This window comes from Agelaius tricolor, unplaced genomic scaffold, assembly GCF_023055355.1.
Source record: "Agelaius tricolor isolate 1412-34295 unplaced genomic scaffold, bAgeTri1.0.p SCAF_1, whole genome shotgun sequence".
NCBI classification, from domain to species: Eukaryota; Metazoa; Chordata; class Aves; order Passeriformes; family Icteridae; genus Agelaius; species Agelaius tricolor.
In genome coordinates this window covers 14,161,218-14,169,290 of record NW_027269261.1, presented here as the reverse complement: position 1 = coordinate 14,169,290, position 8,073 = coordinate 14,161,218, and positions in this window count along the sequence as shown.

Here is an 8,073-nt window from a genome sequence, read left to right as displayed (position 1 = left end):
CCCCGCCGCCTTTGTCTCCTTCCTAGAGCCACCGGCTGATGGGGCAGCGCGGGACGCGGACCCCGGCGCTTCGGTCCGCCCCGAGCGGGGCGGCCGGTGTGTCCCGGCTGCGAGGGCCACGGCAGCCGTGAGTTAGCAAGGTCACAGAGGCCTCGGTGAGCCGTGGGACTGCTCCTCACCACCCAGACCTGGCCCTCGGCCCCGAGCAAGAAGCCGGTGCTGGTTCACGTGGGCCGATGGGGGCCGGTGTCCAGCGGGTGAGAAACAGCAGCGGCCATGGCGTGGTCCCTGCGAGCTCGGTGGGCTGGAGCCCTGTCTGGACAGCTGGCACTGTAGTGCATGCACGTCTGCTTGCTGGCAAATGGTGGGGCTGGGCAGGTTCCTTCTTCAGAGCGATGTTGGTGAAGGTGGCTACAGGAGCCCCTGCCTGTCTGCACAGAATCAGAGCCATGGAACAACCCGGGCTGGAAGGGAGCTGGCAAGATCATTGGTCCGACTTTTGTGGGAGGGAGACTAGATGAGATTATCGAGCACCCTGGCAGTTTGGAAACCTCCCTAGGGTGACAGGGACCATACCACCACATCCCCGTGTTTCAGTCACTGGTTGTTCTCACCATAAGAAAATGTATGTTGTGCCTTGTTTTCTCCATGCAGTCCTTTGAGGAGAGCCTCCACCCTCTTTATAGCACTCTGGTATATTGAGATTAGCCTCCAGCCTCCAAGCCTTCTCTCCTCCAGGGAGATAAGATGTAACTCCTTCGGTCTTTCCTCACAGGGCAGGTTGTCCTCACCACCCTGTTTTGTGGTATCAGCCGCCTAGGTGAAGGTGCTTTCAAATCCATCACTCAAATCCTTGTGAAGATGAGCAGCATGGAGCCCAGTGGCAATCCCAGGGAGACCCCACTTGCAGCAGGCTGCCACCCTGAGTTAAAAACATTGATCACGACCCTCTGAGTGCAGCCTCTTGGCCAATTTTCTACCCATCTTGCAAACCACCTTGCAAAACACAGTCTGTGTCTTGCCACTTAGTCCAAGAGAAGGAAGGCTTCCTCATCGGTGGAAGCAGAGTGAGAAGATTTACAGTGTAGTAAGTGGCTTACAGGACTTCCTAGCTGAATTCGTTTCTGTGGCTGCCAAACCCAGAGGGATGTGGAGGGAACCCTGCTGGAAGTAGATCAATGGAGAATGGGTATAGGATTGCTTTTTCAGTTGAGCAGCCAAATAAGAGGGAGGGAAATAATTCAGAAGACAGCCAAAATAAATAATATTTTCTTCTTCCTTTGCTGTGAGTATGGGGAAAAAGTAAGAAAAAGTAACCCCCCCCCCCCACTCAGATAAAACGTTGTTCAATCTGAAATGGTGCTTGTGAGTTTTCTGAGCTAGAAAGGAAAGCAAATGGTGTGCTGTTTACTCATTTTCAGTTATCCTGAAACACAGTAATAAAGGCACTTCTCCAAGAAGTTGGAGGAGGTTCAGTTTCCCATTTCTGCCTGGCATGATCTGAATTTGCATCTCTGAGATAGCTCATCTCATCATCTCCTCTGCAAGCACTTACATCTGATTTAACTCAGCTTGCTGTGTTTCTCGCCTTCTTGTTTTCTCTTTGGTCTTTGTTTTTTAGTTTGTGTTTTCCTTTCAGTATTTCTTATACTTGTACCTATTTTTATTTTTAAAAAATCAAAAAAACAAAAAAAAAAAAAACCAAAAACAAAAAGACCCCAAAAAACCAAACGAACAAAAATGACAAAAAAAAAAAAGACAAAAAAAAAAACCTTGCAACTCTGAGAGCACACAGCCCACAGGGCTGGAGCTGTGCACACATCTCTTGTGGTTGAAACAGTCAATGAGGAACATGCCATCTGTGAGCACGAAGCTTTCTTTTCTTGGCACTTCTTTCCAAATACACCACTGAAATTTCTGCTATGGACAAAAATGCTTACGTGCCAGATGACATTTCTAGTAAATTAGTTTTGTGTGATAGAGCCCTGGGATTTTAGCAGACAGTTTCACCATAACACTGCAAAAAATAACAGCCTGAGAAATCACAGAATGTACCAGAGTCAGAAAATTGCATTGGAACACTGCAATAATCAGATTTCCTTGAATAATCAAATTTTCTTTCCTGCGTGTTTTTAGAACTGCTTTTCTGAAAATGAGGAAATGACATACATACTGTTTGACCAAATTCTCATTTACTCAGTGTTCCCTGAAACAGAAAAGTTTCACCTGCTCCTATGCAGCACATGGGCTCCAGTGTCACTGGGCAGCAGACCCTGCTGTGCTGACTTAGTACAGTGTTTAATTATCCTGCTGTGGAGATGTTATGATATTTTAAATAAATTGCAAGATTGAGGCTTCCACTCTCAGCTACTGTGAGCAGCCTTGGAGCAGACATTCCCTCTGTCTGTGCCTTGAGCACAGGAAAGGAGGGAAGGAATATGGAAATACACCCCAATTATGTAAGTTTGAAACTGAGCAGCAGACTCAGCAGAAGGATTTCACTGTCATGTTGCTTGTCAGACCTGCTTCTTTTGTATAAAAAGAGAGGGAGAAGAAAGATGCTAAAGCTGCCTGAAATAGATCTTTTCATACAATTTTTATTACCTGGAGCTGATAAACAGAATTCATGGTTTCAGTCCACTACCCTCCAATAAGAATAGCAATTAGTGTTATTTGCTTACCACCATGCAGTCAAATACAACCACATAATTGCAGAAAGAGGAGAACAATGACATGAAAAAAATTTCCCAAATCTGGTTGAAATTTAAATCACATGATTATGCTCATAGTTTGGAAGAACATGTTGTTACTAGGACATTTTTATCTCCTCTTCCTTTTGTGCCTTGTCTTTCTTACATCCTTTACTGTAATTTAAATTACATTATTAGTTCACTGTGACAGGGAATGTGTCTTACAATGCTGAAGCATTACACTTGCAGAGTTTTTGTTCCTTCTTTGGAATTTAGTCTCAGCAGTTTAAAAAAGCAGTGCACTGATCACCCTCCTGTTGGAAGCTAACACTGCCTCAGTGGCAGAGGGCTGGTGAAAACACCAGCATACCTGGACAAACCAAACCAGAAATGTCTTCTCAGTTTCATTTCTTTATTATTTTCTTTTCAGTTTGTCCATGCTCTCCTCTAGGCTGGACAGCACTTACTGTTCCTTGCCACTTGCTACTTGGCATCAGACTCCAAATAACTCTGAGTTTAATTCTCTAAGTAAATTTAGTCTAGTGAGTACTTCTGGAAAAAAAAATCCTTTGATTGCAACTGAAAAACATTATTTTTAAATGCTCCCATGCCAGGGGAAACCCAACTGCAATCAGTCCAAGTACACGATCCATAAATTCCCAAAACCAGAACCGAGTGCCAAATAAAATTGCATTATCTGTGAAATGAGGTCGTAAGCATTCTAAATGGTCCCTATATAAGTACATGGCTGGAACAGATCTGACCAAAAGCTGTCTACACATCACTGCTCTGCCCCTGCAGCACAGTACAGCAGCTGCTCACCTCACATGGCAGCGCTGCACTTTCCCTGAGGCAATGAAAAGTACTCCGAAGAAAACAAGGCAGCTTTACCCGAGGAGGGAAGAGCTGAGGAGCCGCTCTGGGCACGGCCTGGGCTCCCTGGCCGAGTGGGAGGAAAGCAGAGCCTGAGCTCCTCTTTGCTGCCTGGGCTCAGCCTGCTCAGCACACCCGAGGGAGGCTGAGGCCCCACCAGAAAATGAACCAATGTTTGTAAAATAAAAGTCCTTGTCACAACAAGTGAGACACGAGGGGACAAAACCAGTCTGCTTTTGCAACTTTCATCTTGGCATTTTCCATTATGTATATTTTTTGACTTTGCATGCTTTGTACTTTTTCTTTGTTATATACAGGGTGTGTGATTAACCTCTGTTAAAAGGATAAAAGGGCAACTGGCGGGTTATCCTGTGGGATTTTTCAGATGTGAATGCAACGGAGATACAGCAGCAGGTAAGAGCCACTACACTTGTTTGCACTAGTGCAGCCACAGCAGAGGTAAAAGTCCCATTGTCACAGCTCTACCCAGGTATGGGGCCCCTCGGTGGGGGGTGGTTGTTTTTTTACCTTTTTGGTTTCTTTGGTTACCAGCATTCCTGCTTGGATGGGCAGTGTAACCACTCAGTCTAGTCAGTACTTCCTCTCTCTGGTGCATGCCACTTTTCTCTGCATAAACACTAGACACCATTTGTTGCTCAAGACACTGCAATAGCACTTTCACTTCTCCATCCAGGGATGGCTTTGCTTCTTTGGAGCTGTACAATAGAATTACTGCAGTTCTGAAATGCCTTCCTTTTGCTGGCAGGTAGGTTGCTGAATTGTTGGCATCAATTGGATGCCTCCAGTGACATGGATGTGCTGCACACGTTTCCTGTGCCCTGTGTAAGGTCAAGTGCTTGGAAAGGAACCCAAACAGCTTCCTGGCTCAGGAAACGTGGACACAGAGTGAGCAGGACATTGGGGTGATGGAGAGAAAAGAGGACTGACCCACGTGGCCTGCAGGGGTAAGAGGTCCTGGCTACCTGTCAGTGTAATGCTCTCAGGACTGCTCACACAAAATTACCCTGGGGCACCTTGTCTTGCTGTGGAAGCCAAAAACCTTCCTGTCCCATGGACACAAACCATGCCCTTAGCCAGCTCTGACCTTTGCTTACACCCTGAACTGTCATCTGTGGGGACAGTTGTATCCAGACACCCAGACTGTCCTCCCTATCTTAAAACAGCTGCTCAATTTTAAAGAGATTTTGGAAACATTTTTTTGTTCCTGAGTATTGCATCCCCAGAGGAGGAAGGGGTAACAATTCTGTACCTACATTAGGCAACAGTTCTTAAAATTATCAGGGAAGCAGGGGTTGCTTCTCAGAATCACCATTTGGTAAGCACCTGTGAAGAGCTACCAGAAAGGATATGATAGACTAAAATAGTAAATTAATTGATGTCTTTGTCTTTTAGTTTTGGTCTTTGATGGTGAAAATTTAACAAGCATAAAGCTCAGTGTCAAAGCAAGAGAATTTCTGGGGGCCAGATGCTTTCCTATGAGTTTTTCATATTTCTAATCTTGATTTCCTTTTTCTCTTTCCATTCAGGATGAAGAAGCAGTCCTGGACTACTTTGTTTGCTGTGGTAGGAACACAAACTGGAGATGGATTTTGATCTGACTGGTACACAAGGATGTCTACAGGATGAGGCTGAGTACAATACAGGGGTTTCTTCACTTTTGTGCTGGCTGGAGATGCACCACCCCAGAGCACAAACTTGTCTTTGCTTGGGTTCTCAGGGGGATTTAATGCACATTACACAGCATGAATACTTTGTAAGACCAAAGCAGCTCTGCTTACTGATGTCCTTGATGTGGTCCATGAGGATTGGTTCTATTGATTAGCACTAAAATGCTGTCTCTGCCTATTTTTGCCTATTCCAAAGAAGGTTCTGCTGGCTAAAGCCAAACAAAACATTTTGTACCATTCCACCCAGGTAGCTGCAATAGCTTTGATGTAAATCCCTTGTGATTTCCCTGTGGCATTACTTTTGCCACGTTCCTGGACTCCCTGAGCCTGACACTAAGCACAAGTATTTTGACTGTAACAAAAGGGGTGAGTTCACCAAGTATTGCTTCACAAGGAGGAAATAAAATAAGATAAAATAAAATAAAATAAAATAAAATAAAATAAAATAAAATAAAATAAAATAAAATAAATTCCCACTTGTGCTTTGCCCTAACTGACGGCGTCTAGACCTGTGACAATGACGTGGCTGCTGCTGGCAGCCACAGCTGACAATGCTCTGGTGGGTGTGGAGCATCAGGCTCAGTGAGTTCATGGTAGGTATCTCTGTGGACTCAGCTTTCTCTTGTGCAATTGCAACGAAATTCACCACCTGAGCTATGCTATGCAGGACTACTCATTCAGCTGGCACAACCTCCCTGGCTGAGGAAATGCTGTTTATATGAATAAGGGCTGTGGAGCATCTTTGCTGCCCCTTCGGAGCTCCAGTGACTTGGCTAGGAAGTTGCATTTGATGAAGCATGTCCCTAAAGTGCCGTTGACACACTTACTTGGGTGCCACTTGAGTTTTTCACACTCCAGGAGCATTCAGGCATTGTCCAGCTGTTGCTACACTTTTAGACAGGCTACCTGCCAAAGATAAGTCATTTTAATGATAGATGAGACAGCAAACTTTTGAGATTTTTTTTTTCATCTTTTGCTGTCTTTGCTGGAGAAGAGTTGCTGCTGAGAAGAAATGCTTATTATGCCAGCAAGAATACTTGTCTAACACAAACAGTTTCTCCAGTAGAGAAAAGTTTTTGCAGCCTCCGTTAATTTTTAACGTGGCTACAGCTTTTGCTCTTAATATAACAAGGCTTCTTGAAGTATATGTTCTAAGTCACTAGCAGCTCATTGCAAATGCCAAATATAAAATAATTAATAAGAAAATTTACTCCCAAATTAAAGAAAAATGTAATGGTCCAGAAATACTCTCATTAATAATTCTGTAGGCCAGTAGAAATCAAAAGTCATGAATTAGCCCTGTCCTGTTCCTCCCCTAAGCCACAGCTTAAAAATAAGGAGTCATATTTTTGTGGTTAAATAATTCTGAATTATTTTCTGCACTTTGTGGTAACTTGAGTTTGTATCTCATAGTTGGATCATGTTTTCAATTATGATTTGAAGTCCCCACAACAGCTGCAGATTTCCTGTTTAAGGAAAGCCAAGATTCTCCTGCACCTGACCCATTGTGGGTAAAGAAATGAATTTTGTTATTTTGCTAAAAGTGCAGGTGTTGGCTGCTGTGAATACAGGTGGTATGTTTCAAAGACAAACAATAATCTACAGAATCAAGCAATACACTGGACTGACTGTGAAATTTTATCTTCACGTGCTTTTGAATTACTTTTTTGTTTCCTAAAGCATTTTGCCAGATAAATACTCTTTTTCCCCCCTTTGCATTAAGATTTTGCATCTTAAATATTTTTTCTACTGCTGTGCTTCAGGAAAAATTTAAGTTCTTGTATGCCACAATCCACCAGGACTAAAAATGAAGCTAAAATTTCTGATACAAAAGCAGAAAACAGCCCAAGAGGTTTATGAAAAGGCCATAGGAAACCCAGCTTTAGTTGCAGCAGTATTATTAAATTCAAGCCTCAAACAGAAGAAACAGGTGGGCATAGCAAAGGGTCCTTTATCCAGCATTACCTGGGGAGAGTGAGGATGCTTGTGTAGCTCCCTGCTGCTTGAGCTCTTTTGGTACAGCACTGTGCTTCAGCTGCAGAGCTGTGCAGGCACAAACCTGGGTGTATGCTGTGCCTAAATTGGGGAGGGGGTGGGGGGCAGATCTGCACATCTACACGTGGGAAGCAAGTTATCACCTGCAGCCTGCAAGACAAGCACATCACCCTCACACATGAAGGCCCAGTTTTGCCCTGTGGTTTCCCCAAACATCCCCCTCCCTGCATCTCTGTGTAGCTGTTGCTCAAACAGGAACTGTTTTGCCTTCACAGCCTTTAGCAGATGATGCTTTAATCTCCCTTTGGCATCTCCCTGCCAGTTGCCAATGCAGCCATGTGCACATCTGAGAGCAAATTTTCTAGGACAGCACTGGGAGGTAACATGCTTTCCCTATTTGTTTTCTTTCTGCTTTCATCCTAGCTCCTCCTGCTCCCTTCTCTGACCCCTTTTTATACCCTCCCCACCTTTTGCTGGCCTCTGACTGCAAAAGCAAACTGGTACTTGTTGCTGGTGCTAGGACCCTTATATAGGTCAGCCCCTGTGAGTCAAGAGTCTGAGCTGCAGTCAGCCTGCAGCTGCTCCATGATGCAGGAGGGTTATTGGGCTTACCACTTCTTGTGCCACTTGCCCCTGCCTCTCTTCTGCTTCCTTGGCAGATCCAGAAGGGCCATGCTGTGCCAGCCCACCTGGCTGCAAGCTGCACAGAAATCCCTGGTTTGTCAGTCTGGGAGCCCAAAGCAACTGAAAGACCTTTCCAGAGCCACAAGCATGGGGCTTGTCCTACTGCTGGGAAATGCTTCTGCACAGTGTCCTTTCAAGCAGAC